Here is a 20,863-nt window from a genome sequence, read left to right on the forward strand (position 1 = left end):
AACAAAAATACGTGGACGCAACGGGTGTCTTCAGCATGCCGCAATTAATACGGGTAATTTCTACTGCAAGATATCTGCGTGTTATGCTTCAAGCATGCATGCCTGTTCCGCCGCACGCGATTACACAACAGGCATTGCCGGGCCTGCCAATCGGAATACTGGGACAATCCGCCTCGCTCGCAAGCGGAAAAGTAATCCTACAACATCTGTCCGCCCCACGTCCGCCTGGAGGCTGAAAACGGGTGGTCCGCTCGCCAAGCGGGCCTGGCGAAAGCCGCGCCAACACGATCGTACGACAGCCCGAAAGGTGCACAGAAACAGGCGGTGGCGGAATTGCTGAACAGATAAGAATTAGAGATGCATGCACTCGTGTGCTGCCGGCCTAAAGGAGTAAAAAAACAAAATAAAATGCAGAGAGGGCAGGAGACTTCCGTCATCTGGAGCCTCTTGACGTTCCACTTCACGCTCGCGGTATTACAGGACGTGCTACGTCCGCCGCTATGGACGAGGGTGGCGCTGATGAAAATGCAAAGTTTCGCTTACACCAAATAAATATAACTACCCACGAGAGCAGGAGATTGGACAGCCGTCGCCGTAGCTCAGTTGGTAAGAGCACCGGACACGATATTCGGAGGGCGTGGGTTCGGATCCCACCGGCGACATGGTTGTTTTTTCTGCTGCTTTATAAGTAATTTTCTTTAAGCTATTTATTTATATAAGTAATATTATCGCACTGATAAGCACAAGACATAAAAAAATAACGTTCCCCTATGCACCTTAGTTTTGGTGACTGTTGGCTCCCTTCATCAGTATATATATATATATATATATATATATATATATATATATATATATATATATATATATATATATATATATATATATATATATATATATATATATATATATATTGTAATAAGAACACAGCACACTACTAATACAGCATACACAGCACACCACAGCACAGCACAGTAATAAGAGCACAGCACAGTAATAAGCACAGCGTCACGAACAACCAGCCGAACCGTCCAGGCACAGAACAGAGACCGCGTTCAGTCCAGAGCACGCACGAGCGACCGAGCGTTCGGCGCTCGAGCTTCGGAGTGTTCGGCGCTCGAGCTTCGCAATGTTCGGCGCTTCTCGTCGTCTTCTTCGTTGAGCGCCAGCCTCTGAAGATTCTAAAGCCCGTGTCCAGTCTTACAATTCCCCCCGGGCGAAAGGGCGCCATCCTGGCGGCCTAGGGCGATGTGACGACGGCGGGGTCGTAGTAAGGTTTGAGGCGGGTCGTGTGGACAATTTCGCGACCTCGGCGGCGATGATCAGGGGATGGCGTAAGGGGTTTGATGAGGTAATTGACAGGGGATGTCTGCTGAAGAATACGATAGGGTCCCTGGTACTTGCTAACAAGTTTGGAGGAAAGGCCGGGACCTGAGGAGGGTACCCAGAGCCAGTCTAAAGAGTCAGGAAGGTAAGCGGGAGGAAGTGCAGGAGGATCATGGGTGCTTTTCTGCTACTGCTGGGCGTGAGAAGTGAAGGACCGGGCAAGCTGTCGGCATTCTTCGGCATAAGTTGCGGCTAGAGAAAGAGTTGTAAATTCGGAACATCAGGGCGGTAAGCTAGAATGGTGTCCATAGTGCAAGAAGGCTCACGGCCGTACAGGAGAAAGTACGGAGAGAATCCGATGGTTGCTTGAGCAGCGGAGTTATAAGCGTATGTGACAAAAGGGAGAACGCGGTCCCAGTTACAATGGTCGGAAGCAACATACATGGCCAGCTTGTCGCCGAGGGTGCGATTAAAACGCTCAACCATGCCATTTGTCTGGGGATGGTAGGCGGAGCTGATGCGATGAACCACGTGCATTCCTGAAGGAGAGCTTCTACAACTTCTGAGAGGAAGGCCGGACCTCTATCACCGAGCAGCTCTTTGGGCGCACCATGGCGAAGAATGATGCGATGGAGAATGAAGGATGCAATGTCGTGGGCTGTAGCGGGTGGTAAAGGCGATGTTTCAGCGTAACGTATAAGGTGGTCGATGGCAACGATGATCCAGCGGTTCCCGGTTGATGTGCTGGGAAGAGGGCCGTAGAGGTCGATGCCAACCCGCTCGAAGGGCTGTACTGGGCAAGGCAGCGGCTGCATAGGAGCGGCGGGTCGGCGAGGTGGATGTTTTCGTCGCTGGCATGTGGTGCAGGACTAAACGAACTGGCGGACGTAACGGGCCATCCCACGCCAGTAGTACCGCTGTCGTAGACGGGTGAAAGTCTTCAAAAATCCGGCATGGGCACACTGGGGATCATCGTGGTAGGAAGAGAAAATGAAGGAGCGCAGATGTGTTGGAATGACGAGAAGCCACTTGCGACCATCCGGGAGATAGTTGCGGTGGTAAAGGACTCGGATGGCGAAATGGTGGGACTGACGACGGTGAGCACGGGAAGGAGGTCGAGACAATTGGCCAGATAGGAGATTAAAAAGGCAAGTGATCCACGGGTCTTTGCGTTGCTCGGAAGCCATATCAGCGAACTCAAACTTGAAAGAAGACAGGGCGGATATACAAGGCGCTGCCTCAGATGGTACAGGGGAACGTGAGAGGGCATCAGCATCGGCATGTTTGCAGCCGGAACGATAGATAACGCGAATGTCGTACTCTTGGAGTCGCAGAGCCCATCGCGCCAGTCGGCCAGAGGGATATTTCAAAGAGGACAGCCAGCAGAGGGCGTGGTGATCGGTGACAACGTCAAAAGGGCGCCTATACAGGTAGGGGCGAAATTTGACGATCGCCCAAAGGATGGTTAAACACTCCTTCTCGGTGACAGAATAGTTGGCTTCAGCTTTTGTGAGTGTCCGGCTAGCGTAAGCGACAACGTATTCGTCAAAGCATTGCTTGCGTTGAGCGAGTACGGCACCGAGGCCGACGCCACTGGCATCGGTGTGGAGTTCCGTCGGAGAACGAGGGTCGAAGTGACGTAGAATTGGTGGAGTGGTGAGGAGGCGACAGAGTGTCGTAAACGCTTCATCACAGGCTGTCGACCAGGCCGAAAGGTCGTGGGTGAAAAGGAGCTTGTTCAGGGGGTCGACGATAGTGGAAAAATTGCTGACAAAGCGGCGGAAGTGGGAGCAGAGGCCGACGAAGCTGCGGAGGTCTTTTACAGAAGTGGGCTTTGGAAATTCGGCCACAGCTCGCAACTTGACCGGGTCCGGAAGAACGCCATCCTTCGACAATACATGTCCGAGAATGGTGAGCTGCCGAGCTATAAAGCGGCAGTTTTTCTAATTAAGTTGGAGGCCAGCGTCGGTCAGGCAGCGAAGAACAGTCTCGAGGCCCTGGAGGTGAGACGGAAAGTCCGGGGAAAAGATTACAACGTCGTCTAGATAACAAAGGCATGTGTGCCATTTGAGCCCTCGGAGTATGTTGTCCATCATGCGCTCGAATGTGGCGGGTGCATTGCAGAGGCCGAAAGGCATGACATCAAATTCATAGAGCCCGTCGGGTGTGACGAATGCAGTTTTTGGGCGATCGGCTTCCGCTATCGGTACCTGCCAGTAACTGGAGCGCAAGTCCAATGAAGGAAAGAACTCAGAGCCCTGCAGGCAGTCAAGGGCATCGTCGATACGGGGGGAGAGGGTAAACGTCCTTGCGTGTAATCTTATTCAGACCACGGTAGTCCACGCAGAAACGGATGGAACCGTCTTTTTTCTTGAGCAGAACCACTGGCGATGCCCACGGGCTGTGCGACGGTTGTATCACGTGACGCTAGAGCATGTCGGTCACCAGGGCGTCATTGATGCTGCGCTCAGCGGCTGACACGCGGTACGGACGTTGGCGCAAAGGGGAATGGGTTCCAGTGTCAATACAGTCGGTAACGGTGGTGGTGAGGCCCAAGGAAGGTTGCTGGTAGTCAAACGAAGCTTGAAAACGCTGCAGAACGGCTACAAGCTGGTCTCGTTGGGTAGACGACAGGGCGGCGTCGACGGAACGCTGAAAAATATCTACAGACGACTGATTCCTGATGGGAACAGGCGTAATGACGCTGACGTGAAGACCGGCCGCGCTATCGACGAGGGGGTATGCGGAAGCGGGATCGAGAACGGCAACGCTACCAAGCGATTGGCCACGGAGTAAATTGGTAGGGCAGGAGAACGGGTTGGCCACATAAATAGCACTGGAGCCACGAACAATTGTCAGGACAGCATGAGGCAGCAAAACAGACTTCTGGTCAGCGCATCGTAAAGAGGAGGTATAAGTCACTGTTGCATCTGAGAGCGCAGCACAAGAAAGAGGCACCAGCACTGAAAAGAAAGGTGGAACGTCTGTGTCCTCTGAGACGACCACAGTAGCGGCAGCAGCACCGCTTACGTTCAAGGGGGCGTTACTGTAGGGCGACAAGTCAAGCTGAGCACGGGCGCATCAATAACGGCGTGATGTGAGGAGGGGAAGTCCCAGCCAAGGATAACGTCGTGAGAGGAGCGGACGAGGACGATGACCTCGATTGGGGAGGGAACGTTCCCGATGAGCAGGCGGGCGGTGCAGGTGGCTAACGGTCGAATGTCCTGAGCGCTGGCCGTCCGGAGAGAAACGGGAGGAAGGGGCGTCGTCACTTTTTCGAGTCTGCGACAGAGGGTGTGACTGAGAACCGAAACGGCTGCGCCAGTGCCAACAAGTGCTTCGACGGCGACTCCTTCAAAGAAAATGGTAATAATATTGGCAGGAGCAGAAACAGGTCTTGAGTGAGCCGCTGGTGACGCAGTTCTTGCCTCCGGAACTGCGGTGGTTAGTTTTCCGCGTGGACGGCGGGTTGGCGACGGAGCTTTGGGGAATGAGAACGACGGCCAGGAGACGGCGAGCGGTGGGAGCGGGGATGGTAACTAGGAGAAGAAGAATCCGGAAGCGGCAAATGTGACGCAGGCGAGGACGACGGCGGAAGGTCGTACGTCGGCTCACGCCTATAATCGTAGGGACGGTGGTCACGACTGCGACACAAACGAGCAACGTGACCAGCGACGCCACAGGCGTAGCAAATAGGGCGGTTGTCTTGTGTGCGCCAGGGGTTGAGTGGCTGCGGCTGGGATCGGGGGCGGGCAACCGGACGGTAAGGTGGGGTTGCAGGTCGCTGGGGTTCTAACTGCCGGGTAGGTGGCCTGTAGACAGGGGCCGCAGGTGAGGGCCGCGACCGCACCATGGCATCGGCGTACGTAAGAGGAGCCGCGATCAGGGGTGGCTGAGAAGGGGGTGGCAGGACTTCAGCGACCTGCTCCTCAATAACACGCTGTATGTCGGGAGTGAGCGACGGCGCACGCGTAGGCGGGCAGGTAGACAAAGATAGCTGGCGTGCGAATTCCTCACGTACAAACTGCTGGATGCTCTGGAGGAGCGACTGTTGGAGCAGAGCCACTTCCATTGGCAGAGCCAAGCTGAAAAGTGCGGCCTCCTGTAAGCCTTCACGCCGGATAAAAAGGCGTTGTTTGCGCAGCTCATCGAAGCTTTGGCAGTAGCCGATGACACCGGAGACAGTCTGGGGATCTTTGGCGACGAGCATCTGGAAGGCATCATCCTCAATGCCTTTCATAACGTATCTGTTCTTGTCGGCCTCGCTCATAGAAGGGTTGACACGCTTGCAGAGGTCGACGACATCTTCTATATAACTGGTGAAGTTTTCACCGGTTTGCTAGGCTCGACTTCGCAAGCATTGCTCGGAGCAAAGCTTTCGCACGGCGGGACGGCCAAAGACTTCTGTCAGACTGGTTTTTAGAGCTGCCCAGCTTGAGATGCCAGCCTCGTGGTTTCGAAACCAGAGATTGGCTACGTCGCTCAGATAAAAGATAACGTGGTGAGCTTGGCGCTATCGTCCCACTTGTTATATGCGCTTACGCGTTCATAGGAGGCCAACCAATCCTCCACATCCGTGTCACCTGTGCCGCTGAAGATGGTCGGGTCACGCTGCCGCGCGGCGCCGGGACAGAAGACAGCCGACGGAAGCGGTGAAGCGGTTTGGGTGACGGTCTCAGCCATTTCAAAGGTGGTAGTCAATGCGTGGGTGCGAAGCTCCAGGGCGAGGGATCGTTGGAACCTCCACCACTTGTAATATGAACGCAGCACACTACTAATAGAGCACACACAGCACACCACAGCACACCACAGTAATAAGCACAGCGTCACGAACAACCAGCCGAACCATCCAGGCACAGAACAGAGACCGCGTTCAGTCCAGCGCACGCTCGAGCATCGGAGTGTTCGGCGCTCGAGCTTCGCAATGTTCGGCGCTTCTCGTCGTCTTCTTCGTTGAGCGCCAGCTTCTGAAGATTCTAAAGCCCGTGTCCAGTCTTACAATATATATATATATATATATATATATATATATATATATATCGCTGGTGAGCACTCTCAAGGTTCGCTTACATGCAAAACAGATTCTGTTGCTTTGCAATATATATATATATATATATATATATATATATATATATGTGTGTGTGTGTGTGTGTGTGTGTGTGTGTTGTGTGTGTGTGTGTGTGTGTGTGTGTGTGTGTGTGTGTGTGTGTGTGTGTGTGTGTGTGTGTGTGTGTGTGTGTGTGTGTGTGTGTGCGTGCGTGCGTGCGTGCGTGCGTGCGTGCGTGCGCGCGCGCGCGCGCGCATATAGTGGAAGCAGTTTGCGTTCGTCAATTGGCCAGTGAAATCTTGCACATTGGAACGGTCTCAAGTGGCACAAATATTATCTATTAATAATTATCTATTATTATTAAGGGTTCCGTACGATGTTCCGTCCTTCATCAGGTTTTAAAGTTGAATGAATACAGCTACGTATTTAGAGAACTAAAAGTAGAGAGAGAGAAGTAACTCTCCCCCTCTTTATTTCCTTTTAAGAGAATAACACACACATCACGGAGTAGGAAACAAGAGTGCCGGCGTCTATCAAGTGGAAAGGAGCAGGGTTAAGAAAGAAACAACTTAATATACAGGAGTATCAGACATGTAGCGGAGGCGGAGAGGAGTGAGTTTTCGCCTATAAGGCGCAAGCAGAAAAGGTTTCTTTTGGCTGGAGCGAGAAGTTCGAACACAGTGGAAAAAATAATGGAAAAAAAACGGAAAAACACAAGAATAGAACAAAAAGAAAATCACCATAATGGACTAAAACAGAACACAAAAGCGCACATAGCATAACCCCCTCCCCAGTGGTGCAGGTTTAAGGACTCTTGGAATGTAACTTTTTTTGGAAGCTCTCAAGACCGCGTCATTTCGCGCTGCTCAAGAGAAACCACTGACCGTTACGAGAGCGGAGTGTCGCCTCAGTAGCGGAAAAGCGCTCGTCCAGACTCCGTGCAGAAGCCCGATCCCGCAACCAGACGCTGCAGGCAGACACTACTAGCCGTTGGTCAGGGGGCGCCTCCGCCGTGTGACCGCGGACAGTTCTGAGAAGGGGCCAGGAGGACAAGGAGTTAAAGAAAACCAGCATGGAGAAAAGAAAAAGAGGGGGGCGCATGGTGAGCAGAGAAAAATAATAAATGGAAAATAACAATTGGGAGCTTCTTTCGCCTCTTTCAGTTGGATAGGTTTTGGAGGAAGGCAAAATTGTCCAAGTTCTCATTGATGCCATGGGTTCATGTCCGAAATTTGTGAATGAAATGCGACTCTTTGTTCCATTTGGCGGGCTGTTTGGAAGCCCGACTAAAAGAGGACGACCGAGATGCTTTCGAATGTTGTGGGAGACATAGGTGCTTAGAAAATGGAAGGTTTGCCAGTATGTTAATATGCGTCTTGTTGTTGATGAGTCACAACCTGATCAGAGTTTCTGTCCGGCCAATGTATTGCATGCCACACACACACACCGGAGTGAAGCATGTAGGCCACATTTGCACTGTCGCAATTTAGAGTTTCTTTGATTTTGAAAGTCAATTCAGAGAAGGTACCTTGTGCAATGTTTGTTGTCAGCATTTGACTGCAAACCTTGCAGCGTGGCTTTAGGCACGGTTGACAGCCAGGTTCGGGTTAGTATTGGGCGATGTTTTGAGTTTAAGTTTCCCACTGCGCCTGGGTACCGCTCTTGGTGGCTGTTGAAAAATGCGGTACAGGTGACTGCTTGGTTGCATAATGTTAAAATGCTTAGAGATGATATTGTGCACGCGCGGTATGTTTGGTAAATGTGTGAGAACGAGGTTGGTTTGCCTTTCACCATGGTGGAAGTTGTATTAACTAAGTATTTTATTCCTGTCTAGACCGCGAGCATTCAGGATAGCGTCCTCCACGATGGAAGCGGGACATTCCTTCATGAAAAGATTTGTCTTAAGTTGCTCAGCATGGCGGTCAAATTGATTGAGATCTGAGCATATACGTTGGTATCTATGAGCCTGCGAGTAAGGTATGATCGTGTTGCTGTGGTGCGGGTGGCTGCTCTTAAAATTGTGTGGAATTACCCGCAGCCTCTAATAGTGGTTTGTTTTCCTGCGGTGCACCCTCACACGGTTTCGTCTCAGGAGGGGCGCACCAGGTGACTTTCACTGGTTAGTAAACTTAGCTAACAAGAGAGGGCGCTAGCATTGCAGCAGGAGAGACTGCGAGCGCGCGGGACGTAGCTTACAGCATCAATAGGGAGTTTTAGTTTCACGTACATAGAGGCTTCACGTGCATAGAGCTCTTACGGGTGATCAGTGCGCATGCGCGGAACGCAAACGGTATGCGCGAGTCTCACGTACTTAGGCGGAATATAGATTTTTATGCTGCGGTCTTTGCGTTGCTTGCATAAGTAACGTTGACAAATATGTGGCGCCCTGCCCGCGCACTTCACTGCGATAAGAGCTTCGTCGCTTATCCCTCGAGGATATATTGTGTTCTAAACTGTTGCATTCGCCTTCTATTTGCCCATTCTTCTTCTCGCATAATGTTTCAAGCTAAAAATAGCTTTTGTTTTTCAGATATAAAGGCGATTTTCCAGCTGTTAAGCCTACAGAAGCAGAGAAGCAGCTCTACGTCGCAGTTTGACTAGCCTGGCTTCGACTCGTCTTGTCTTAGAATGGCTGCAGCAGTGTCTTCATCCCTCAGTAGATGGCGCTAGGAAGAATGCGCGGCGCCTGTCGCATACGTGCAAATAAAATGGTTGAAAACGACGTGTGCGTGTACTACGTAGACTTTCCACGTGTGCGTACGTGAACTCTTTACGTACGTGAAAGAAAACTGTCTACTCTCTTCGGTTGGGATCGTCGGCGCGAGCGGACGTTTCGCGCGCGGCTCAGCCCCTCGGCAGCGGGGCGAGGAAGTGGCGGGGAGACGTGCTCCCGTATCTCGTCCCGTCCGGCCTCTGAGTATCTCTTGCCCTAGTTGGGCGAACATTCGCTCGTAATCTTGGTGAGTCGGAAAACCTCGATTCCTTAGCGTGTTTTGTTGCTAGCTAGCGGTATTGTTGCTGTAGCAATAAACGCCTGTTTGTTTCAGCCAGAGTGTCGTTCCTTTGTTCACTCAGAGCAAGACTCGCCGCTGTCGGCGTGTTCTCGGTAGCGTATGCGATCACGAGGAGGGGTCCGGGCGACTTTGAACTATGTCAGCGGCGGTTAAGTGGGGGGAAAGGCATTTAGCTCCCTAATTAAAACGCTACAAAATGTAGACACTACGGGCGGTCGGTGGGCTTTCTGCAGAGCGTTGATTTAAGTTAGTTTCCTTTTTTCTGTATTGTTACGTCCAAAAAGTTTATAGATATATTGGAGATGCTGTGGGGAAACGATATCGATGGGTGAAATTTCTTGTAGTTTCCTATAAATTTTAATAAGCCAGCTTTCTCGCGGGGCCAGATGAGAATGATTTTGTCCAGAAAGCGGTTGTAGAGGAGTGGCTTCGTAGGCTGAGTGTACAAAAATTTTTTATTGAGTGCCGCCATAAATATATTGGCGTAGGCAGGTGCCGTCATGGTCCCCATCGCTGTACATTCAGCAAACGACGTACCTCCCCAGGTGTGCCCAGAAAGGATGGAATGTCCCAGTGCCGTTAAAAACATTTATCGATAATTTTCAGCACGTAGAGGCAGGACACAGAAACACAAGCAAAAGGGAAGTGTGCCCACTAATTGCCTAGAAACGTTTTTTGGAGGGTGTTGAGCAGAAACAAAAACAAATCAAAGCATTTTAGTCCAAGAAAGGTAACTGGGAGCACGTTTTTGGGACTAATTCTTTTACAGAAAAAATACAAATTGACTCCTCGCTTTCTTTTCTCTCTCCCTCGCGCCAAAAGCTACGGGTAGAGAAGGTTTTGCTCTTGCACTCGCCGTTTTGAGAGAGCAAACAGTTTTGTTCGAGCAGCCGAAGGAAACGCATTTCATCCCGCATCCCTCTCGTGGGCCGTCGGCTCCATGCTTCAGGCAGGCAGGCGACGGCGGTCTGCCTTTTCATCGCACCGCCGGGAGCGGCGGTCACCAACGTGCCAGTCTTCTATAGTGTTTCCAACTTCAGCACAATGCGGCGGTCTCTGCAGGCATCTCCAACTGCCAGCAGTCCTCGTTGCGCCGCTGTCTAGCAGAGGCGCTGTAATGGCCTCCCATCGCTCGTCTGGCTTTCTCGCTGCGCTCGCCCGGCTTCCTCGCTGGATGGAAGCCATCTTGCGCACAGGTATTCGCGCAGCCCCTAGCCGCTCGCGCCCAAGCCCCAGCGCGCGGCAGCTCTTGCTCTCATCACTGGGCTGACGTGAACTTCGTAGCTACGGATTCATGGCAGCTTTCCCGCGCACCTCGGCGTGCCCACATAATTCATTTTGGAACTTATGCAGCGGCGTGCGGCGCATCGCGTCTTTTGCTCAGCTTCACGGCCCTACATTATAATGGCGCTCTTACTGGCGTCGTTCGCGGCAGCGGATTTCAAGGCAATGGGCGACTCCTAGAGCGCACTCTGCATTCCTCAGCATCTCCGACGACTGTGGCGTGTTATTGGCGGCAGCGTGGCCGCCCACTGCTGTTATAGGCGGGAGAGATCTTCGGAAGCCCACCACTCACTTGCTGCGAGTGCCCATGGACTAACCTGCTCTACCTAGATTGCCGTCCCGTCGCAGCGGTATAGTTTGTGTTGTGTTCGCGTAGCTGACTTTCAACGCACCACCACCGGATTACTTGTGCCTTGGTCCCCTTGATCTGGCCTCCCACGTCGTATTGTGCCGCACGCGCGCTCTGCTATAACATGGGTGCGGCGCCCCAGGGCTTCTCCCTCAAGACGTCCCCCCTTTCCATCCGGCTCCAAGCAGTCTTATCTCCACACTTAGTCGCAAGAAAATAAAACGGGGGTGTAACGAGTATGTAAGGCGTATGTTTGAGGGTTCGCTGTGCCATTAGAAGGAGCAGGACAGAAGGCTGAGTTGAAAACATGTAAATAGTTGCAGCATTTTTTTTTCATCCCTGGGTTTCCGTTGGCAACGTCTTCAAGCTATGTTGGTTTATGCTAGTTTTTTTTTATTTTCGCCTAGTAGAATTAATTTTTTTCTTACTGTTCTGATAACACGCTCAAGCTTACTCCGAGGCTCGTGCGAGGGACATAGCCAGAGGGAGGTTTCACCCTGCAGAATATCCGTGACCTGAAACCGCGAATCTCCATCGTACGCCCATATCGACTTTTCTTTTGGCACTCAGGTTGCTCTTTACATGCGTTTGCTTTTGCGTGTGCATATATGCTTTTGTACCCTTTAGAATGTTTTCTTGAGGTGCATTACCTTTCAGCCTGTATTCTGTTCTTATTGCTTTATTTTTTCAGAATTCTCAGAGCTACAGAAAAATTTGGCCATTTTTATATGCTGGTGCCGTAGTGCTCCTTACATTTTGTGTTAAAAGGTGGATACACATGCGCCTCCTGTTTGTATTCATTTAAATGCAAAGAGCACATCTAATAAAATAAAATTACATCTGTATTGCGCTGCTATTTCTGGTTATGTGGGCGGGATCGGGCGACTTTTTGAATTCATATTTCCTTTGTGCGTAAACTTTTGGCACATTTCATGTTCTTGAGGCGGGAGCAGCGCAGCACGAAACAAAGAAAAGAGAGGCGGGAATCAACGCTGACTAACAACCACATGTTTAGTGCACGTTCGTCGAATATATACATCTCGCTCATATAAGGTGGAAAAGAAAAAAGGCATGAAAAACGCACATGTACAAGTGGTGAAATAATAAGCAGCGCACGCAGATAATCAATTTCTCTGTCACGAAGCGCTATTAAAGGTATGCAGACACATATGTCGCTCCTTGGTCGGATGTTGAATTCTTCTTCAATCTCCCTGATTCGTTGATCAAAATATGCCGGGATGACCATTGTGTTGATAAGCTGCAGATCGCATTCATGCTCTCTGCAATGTTTTGCTAATTCACTGCTGATGGCGTCCTTTAGGGATGTTTTGTGCTCTCGAAGCCGTTTATTCAAACAGCGCACTGTTTGACGAATGTAGGTGCGTCCGCATGACAGAGGTATTTCATGAACCCCGATTTTCACACATTTCACATGTCTTTTCCGGTGTTTTTTCTTGCATTAATGTTTTCCTTTGCTCGCTTTTGACTTTGGCGCACAGGCTCCTTAACTTGTTGGGGGCTGTCATAAGCACTTTTACACCAGCTCTTGCCCCTACCCTTTTGAGCCTGTGGGAAATGCCATTAATGCGAGAAATGACCGCGTACGGCTTCCTTTATTATGATGTGGCTGTGACATATTTTCTGCCTCTGAGTGCTTGCAGAATTCCTTCTGCAACACTGGATAGCAGTCTCGTCGGGCACCCTGCTGCTTTCAGCCTACGGTTCTGGGTGTCAAAACTGCCTTGAACTTTATGATAACAGGATCTTCGTGATTGAGAAATTGATTATCTGCGTGCGATGTCTTAATATTTCACCACGTGTACATCTTGTGCGTTTTTCATGCTTTTTCTTTCCTTCTTATACGAGCGAGATGTATATATTCGGCGAACGTGCAATAAAAATATGGTTGTTATTCAGCGTCGTGTCCCGCATCTCTTTCGTTTTGTGCTGCGCTGCTCCCGTCCCAAGATCATGCACCAACCAGCCCAAATTTTCACTTTGTTAAAGCAAATTTTATGTAAACAGGTAAGTCTGAATGGCCTAGCCAGCAAGCATTCACGCTAGTGGACAGATGTATTACACTACCTGTAACGTAAGCATGTACCTGAAATTTGGCACATATCTGCGCTTAGATGCCTGAAGTCTGCATGAAAAAGAAGAAATAATTTTATTGGGTGAGAGCCGAGAAATCTAGCATTAATCTTTTGGGCCCGTCCCTGGGACGCACAATTTTTTGGACACGGCTAGTTGTGGGGACGTTTTTGGATGTCTTCGGAAAATATGAGGACCTCCTGTGGACATTCCAAATGTCCTGATGGGATATTTCTGAGAAATTTTGAGGAGGTTTTGCGTTTGTTGGGCAGTTAACTTGAAGAAAGTGCCTTCCCTTACATTTAAGTGGATGTAATTGAGGACTATACCCAGAAAAGTCCATAGAGTTTCCCCATCGAGATGAACTGGAGGATCCGCCCGCAGGTATACATCCACCACCGCAGGTATGCCGTCAGATTGCAATATATTTGTATACAAAGATTTCTCGCCTATGTGACTAAGGAGCTCTCGTCAGGAATTTCGGTGCTAGATAGCACTCTGAGGAAGTGATTAGTCCCTTGAACGTAGGCGGAGATAGTTGGTATATTGTTGGTGAGTGTGTCATTACGTGAGACAATAGAACGGCCGGGACGGCTTGGTTTGTGAATTTTCGGGAGTAGATAGAACCGCCTGGGGACTGGTTTGACCGGCTGCATTGCTTTGAACATGTCCTGGCGTTTTGTTGTTTTTGGAGGAGAGATTTTATCTGACGGTTAATTTCGATTTTGAAGTCTCCTGTGGGGTTTTTGGGAGTTCAGTGTACCTATGTTTATTTCCCAATAGTCCGAAACCTTCTTTTAAGTGTTCGGTTTTTTTTCCATAACAATAATAGCGCCACCTTTGTCCGCAGGTTTGATAATGATGTCGGGCCGCCGACTTAAAGAGTTAAGGGCCCGGCATTCTCCAGACCAGAGGTTGTAGTGAACCGCTTTTGGTTTTGATCTTGAATAGGATGATATAATATCCTTCTGAATTCTGAACGGCAGTGATCTGCATATCCAAATGTCTATCCCTGTGTTCGTTTGGAGTCCATGACTTGACGGATGTTCCTGGTGTGTTGATTTCCCAGTTCGTTTCGCGCTTTTAGTTGAGTGATTGTATGCACACAACGGCGTGTTCGCCTACAAGAAGTTTCTACACGCACGACGTGGTATGCTTTCGCCATCTGACGACGAAAATTGGCGTCCGTCCTCATCGCGCATAGGCGCGTGCCGAGTCTTTTATTTCACCATCCATGCTCGATGGCCTTTACCAGTTCGTCGGTGTTTTATTGTGGACGACAGGCACTTCGGCGTTGCTGTGACGGAGATCAGTGTAAGGGACAACTATCGCAGCTTCGCGAAACAAGGGTTCAGAAATTTTCTAAGTCGTTACTCACCCCTACCCCCGCGCGGCCTCTTCGCGTTGCTAGTGTTAGGCTTCATTGATTGTTATGGTTAAGGCGCTCTCATATCGCACACCGCTTGGTTCCTCTAAACTATTCTGAATGATACGGCGCAGCATTCGGCATTGCTTTTTGTCAAGCGTGCTAGCTAGAGTTGTGGGTTGGCCGGTCCCCGTGCTGCTTACCGTCTTTCCCCTTTTGCTTTTCTAACCTAGAGGTTTTTGCTCTCAACATCTTCCTTATAGTTCGCCGCGTGCGGGACTCCACCATAAAGGGCATTTTATCACACGCACGAATTACAGCGTGCATATAAGAAAGCTTAACTTATAATGCCGCGACACTGTATTAGAGCACTGATTTTAGTTCTCTCCATATTCCTAGGCGGCAGTGAAATCAGAGGGTTCTCGAAAATATGAAAAAAATGCTATATGTGCCAGGGTAAAGAGATTACCATGTACAGCTTTTCGTATACTATATAAAACCTCGTTTGAGCTATGAGTGAGTGATAGATATTCTCGGAGAAGAAAAACCTGTTAACCAACAGATGCACAATTATATAGGCGTGCATCGCTCATAATACAGGGCTGCTTTTCCTTTAATTTCGGAAGATACAGGTCTACAAAAGCACTGAAGAAACTCTGACCTTTCAGTCTTGCTGATGCAGTCGCTACTCGCGCATACCCCAGTTGTTGCTGAATGTTAAAAGGAAATGTGACATGTTGCTAAACAACACCACTTAGGATGCGAAATCACAAGAGAGTTAAAAGCTTAAATCAGTCCAGGATTATTACGATTAGTAGATCATTGCGTCTGTTTATAAGCATTGATGAGATTCCGGGCATTTCATTGCATTTATTGCAGTCAGCCACCAGAAACAAGTAATAATTGTGTCCAGTGCATTGCACACAGTACCAAAGCTTCTTTGTGGTCTCCTTATAGCAACAAATTGTGGTAGCATGCTGTGTACAACCTTGTCAATGCGGTCATTCAAAAGCTCTTGTAATGCTCATTTAAATCATTCTCTTAAAGAGTGTATGAAATTCAATGTTGTTCCATCATCGTACAAACTTGGCAGGTACCCCATCATGCCCTTGGAAAAAATAAAACCTGCATTACGATGGGCGGGCAGCTTTGCTGGCAGCCCCAAGTAATACCAGCTGATTTAGATTTTAATTTGAATATAAAAAATATCTGACAAGAGCAGTAGCAAATATGGCACACTAATGCACATCAATAACCAGTGAAACCACTCCAAGCACTTGTCACAGCATATCATCTTAAATTCTTGTACTCTTTTTTTGCAGAGACCGGAAATCCACATTTTTTTCTTTTTCTTCACAGCAACTCTAAAATCAGCAAGACATGAAAATCTCAACCCAATTGCGTCAGCATGACTTTAAAAAAGTTATTTTTTCACACTTGAGGATGTCAAGGCAGTCCATGCATCAGGTGTGAAGCATTTTTTAAGCTTGGGAAGGGAAACTCTGCCATCAAGGAAGGCACTGTACAAGGCTTCTGGGCGATCCTCAATATCACTTTCCTCTAGCAAGTTTATTCCGTCAACCACACAGAGACACAAGCTCTTGTCAGCAATTCCATACAACAGCACTGTAAAAAGAATGCAGCACAAGGACGAGAAGGCATCAAACACCACGAATTGGATGTTATTTAAGTTTTTGTTTGTTCCTTTTCTGCTTGGCGCTTTAAGAGAACAGCCTAATCCTCATTTCCACTTTTCCTTTCTACTGCCCGGTTCTGCAGTACTCTTTTCGAGAACCACCCTCGTGTTCTGACATCAGGAAGTTTTATGGTGTACCCACTCTTTGAAGAAGCACAGATATTGTGTCCACTGTTCGCTGCCACATTTTTTTATGTGGATGTCGCACCGATGTCGCAGACATGTTCGTGATGAATGCTCTCTAAGTTATCATCGCTTGTTGTGACTTTTAGCGATAGATACATTACGGTAGCATTTCGAGCCTTGAGGGTGGCGGCGCCGCCACGCTGTCACGTGGTTGGTCACGTGGTGCGGAGCAGCTGCCAGCGGCGCGGCGGCGGCAAAAACGAGCCGAGCCGCCACAGCTGTGACCCTGTGCCATGTCAAGTGCGAAGAAGATGAACAGGGAACACTGAGCGAGACAGAACGGCGAAAGACTGACTTTGCAAATCAACAGAGCAAGTTCCATTCGGCCAGCTGTAGCTTTCGCGTCACTGGAGGTTTAATCAGAGCTAAACCACAGCCAATTAATTATGATGTGGATGACATGGTGTTGTCACAGGCATGCTCTATGACATCATCAATGATTTCTTCCTCCATTCTCTCCAGGTAATTGCTTCCTGCACTGACGGCTGGACAAATACCTGGTGTGATGTCCGCCGTCATTTACTGCTCTTCAAAATTTGTCTCTGACATCCTCTCCTCTCAGCCATGAGTTATTTAAAGATTGTAGAAAACCAAAGGTGTCTGGCAAACACATCTGGCTGGCATCCAGTGAAGGTGTCGGCAACAGCTTTTAGTGCCCTCACTGCGTATGTGTATTTCTGGTTCTTATTCATATTTTCAAATGAAGGCCGAGGAGCAGAAAGAATCCTTAGTATTTTGAAGCTGCTGGCTTCATTGCTGGTAGGTTTCAGAGTGGCACTGAAAAAGTCTAATTGCTAGAACTTGAGCCACCGCTTGTGTGCAGCCTTTTCCATGTGTGGTTTCAGATTGTACTTGCACATACGATTACAAAATGACGACAAAGTAGCTTCATTCTCGAGTATGTTGTGTAAATACATGACTGAGTCTCAAATGAAATTTCATGCCAGATATCAGTGCATTTAGATGACACTGCATATATTTGTGCGGAGATCATCTTTATTTCCGGAATTTCATCTCGTGTCTTTGTCAGCTCCGTATTTATTAACTTGCAGGCATAGGATGCTGACACTTTTTCGCTCTCTTTTTCCACCTCTTCGGAGACAGGGTGGGCGTAAAACTCGCATGTCTTGATGTGTATAGTTTTGTGGTGTGCCTCTCGTATCATGCTGGTTGTCATCTTAAGGAGTCCTCGCAATACTTCGTGCAGATTTGCTGAAGTAGATAAGATATTATTCATTTTAGCATTTTGAGATTCTACAGTTTGCTGTGTCGTTCCGACAAGGGAATTCCAGGTCACACAGGTGCCGGACCCACATCTCAGGAATTATATAGTTATTTTCGAAGTAGCTATTGCCTTGGTTCTTGCGTACCACTGAAATTCTGTTTTAGACTCATCATACGCTTTCGTCGTATGTGAATGCAGCATTTAATTAGAACTGTTGAAAAGGTGGTTTCGTGCATCAGCTGATGTGGCGAGTTGCCCAACTCCACTTCTAAAGGCTTTAGCCACAAGAGATTGGCATAGCTGTACTGTTTGTGCGCATGTAAATGTTGTTTTTACAGCAGTAATTTCTGTAAAGTCTTTATCAACCACCACTGCTTTAGTGATTAGTGCTACCGGATTCTCCTTAACAAATACCTCGAGGAGCCGCGTCATCACTACATGCTGCTGAGCAAACAGAGCAAACAAAAGCATAAGGAACAACGTGGCAACAGACAGATCCGTCTTGCACAATGAGCACAAAAACGGGCCTCTGCAGTTTGTTTGTTCTGTATGTGGCATAAAGGATGAGAACTTCTGGGAACGATAGAAGGGCGTGTTTCATGAGCGATGTATGGAAAAACGGTATTTTGAGCTTCTTTTTGTCATGGGTAATAGCAAGAACCTGTGTTCCATACACACTTTCACAGCATTGCATATCTTCTAAAAACTGGCTTGTTTCGTCCTGCCCTTTGCGTGCGTGTTTCATATTATGGATATCCATTACAATCACTGCTTTTCCTGCGTATATATGCATATATCAAAACGCAAAATAATCACCACCAGATACAGTTAAATCCTTATCACTATGTAAAGGGAAGCTCATTTACCAGTTTCTTCTTTCATCTTCTCCACAATCAGGCTCGGGGGCACATTCAGCTCCGTCAATGGTTTTACAAAGCTTACTTCTTGAGTCATCTTAGGGCACTCAGGGTAAGCGCGATATATCTCGGCGTTCACTTCGTGATTGTGCTCCAGTTTGAGTTCTGTAATCTCTAGCTGTTGACTGGCACACCGTCCTGCCAGGACTATCTTGGCTGGGCAGTCCTTATTGATTGTTATATGTGCAAGAAAAAAGAAAGTTGTTTGCATCGGATGTCTTCCGCATTTAAAGGAAAACTTTAAAGTAGACTCCCGTTAAGACGAACTAGGTTAGGATGGTTGCTAGGAAATGACAATATGAAAGCATTTGGTTGGCTTCCCCTATACTGAATGTCTGTGAACTGTTTCGCATGTTTAGACTGAAAGGAACATTTGCAGCTACCCTGCCTCATGTTGGCACCGAGCCGCGTCTACGCGGTCGTCTCAAGGCAAATGAGAAAAGAAAAAACCAAATTGCTACCCCGCAAGAAAGCTTTCTCGCACAGGCACTAATGATGCGGAGAAGCTTCCTTGCGGTTTCCTATGAAGGCAAAGGAGCGCGTAATCTCGTATAATCTATTCAAGAACGCTGATATTGACTGCCTTCGCGCGCCGCAGAGATATGAGATGCCCGTTACTCGGCATCGTGTGGCGCGTTGGCGCAGTGTTCATGCACTGGTTTACTTGAAGGGTGCACAGCTGAAGTGTGCACTGAAATGCGGGGAAGCCGAATTTTTATCTGACACTGCTGCTTACACCTATGTGTTGTCACGGCAGAGAATTCTGGCATAGCCAGATATCTGCACCCGACGGAACGTCACGTGGTGCATCTTGTCGTAGAGTCATAAACAGCCACGTTGCTAACTGATGGTTAAACTTTTTCACAACCTGCACCGCGTGGCTTGCCGCCTGGGCAGTTAAACGTTCGCTGCAGGAGAGAGAAACATAAGGGAAAACAGGGAAAAAATAAAGGGCTAACGCTGCTTTCAAGTGGCTTTTTTCATGCCCTCACATCATCTCACTTCATGCGTAGTGTAATAATGCTCTCGGCGCAATTAATTTTAGGTCATTATTAGACCATTTACGTCATGATTTTCTTTAATCTTCTATTAGCTGAAACCCGTACCTAACCTACTCACAATCCATTTGGAGTGTACTTCTGATAAGATGAACAAAGTTCCATCGTTCCTTCAAGTTCGCTTTAAAGAGGGCCTACTGTATGCCGCTAAACCGCGGCCATCCACAACGAAGCTGTGGCATCTGTACGACACGAGACGCTTACCTCTCCTGAAGACGTAATCTTGTCGCCATCAGTCTCGGAGTACCCCCATGCTTGCATACGTAGGTCACATTTGTGCACTTAAGTTTCGCACTATGCCTGGTCAGGCCAGCTGAAAGGCGCTCGTTCACCACACCAAAAATCTTGCTGGCTTTAGTCACAAACAATGTGTTCATTTTCACTTGAAAATCTCTGAATGCATGCTCGAACTCGACGAAACTGTCATAGTTCGCCCCTAAGCAAACCTCCACCAAGGAAAACCGACTTGCTCGTCGTCCAGGCGAAAACTCGGGTGAAGGGCATACAAAACTGAGCTAAAGCTGCTAGACTTGAGCAAAAAGCTCGATGACTGTGCAGCGCGGAAGAAAGAGGAGACAACTTAGAGATGCGGACGAGCGCTGACTTTGAACGGAACGTTTATTTCCAGCACGAGAAGCAGCGAAGAGAGGATGAGTGCACATGGAACAAAGAAACGAATTGTAGGCTAGGGTATAGTTTGAATAAAAAACTAGGAAGAACAGACACAGCTAAACGACAGCGCCCCCCCCCCCCCCCCTCCTGCACAGTACAACTACACTCGACGTCCAGATGCAAAGCGCTCCGACCAACCCAAGCAGGACACCCTTAAGAAACACTGCAAGCCAAGGTTTATGCAGAACGCGAAACACCATCCGAGGCAAACAACACAGCGGATTGAGGCGGCAAGCGGCCTGCCAAGCTGATAAGCAATAAGGATTGAGACCATAAAAGCAGAGGAACTAGGTGGAGAAGTGCGAACCATGGGTGGGAAAGGGGATGGGCTGTAAAAACACTCAGAAGGAGCGGAGAATGGCGGAGATGGAGGATATGGTGGGAAAAAGAATGCAACTACATAAGAAAGGGAAAGCAAATACGAAAAAAACTTTATGTAGGAATTTCAGCTATAAGGGAAAGTAAGGAGAAATAAAAATGCTGAATTACTTGAAAAGGAGAAAAGCCAGAAAAATGTCCGACATCTGTCCAGGAATGTGACCGCGCACGCGAAGGGTGGAAGGCAGCAAAAGACTGGAGGGCAGGATGAGAGGGGAGGATTGAGATTTCCTAGGAGACGCGTGCTGAAACGTATA

General features: G+C 48.5%; 1 protein-coding gene and 1 non-coding gene across 2 annotated transcripts in view; one reads left to right on the forward strand and one right to left on the reverse strand.

The window, feature by feature from the left end:
* Nucleotides 1–20,863, reverse strand: part of LOC144128769 (uncharacterized) — a 79,435-nt gene that overhangs the window by 25,655 nt on the left and 32,917 nt on the right. The gene's annotated exons all lie outside the window — the stretch shown is intronic.
* On the forward strand, nucleotides 589–662 carry TRNAS-CGA (transfer RNA serine (anticodon CGA)). The gene has a single exon. It is a non-coding gene; the product is annotated as a tRNA-Ser (tRNA).

This window comes from Amblyomma americanum, chromosome 1 (genome assembly GCF_052857255.1).
Source record: "Amblyomma americanum isolate KBUSLIRL-KWMA chromosome 1, ASM5285725v1, whole genome shotgun sequence".
Classification (NCBI taxonomy): domain Eukaryota; kingdom Metazoa; phylum Arthropoda; class Arachnida; order Ixodida; family Ixodidae; genus Amblyomma; species Amblyomma americanum.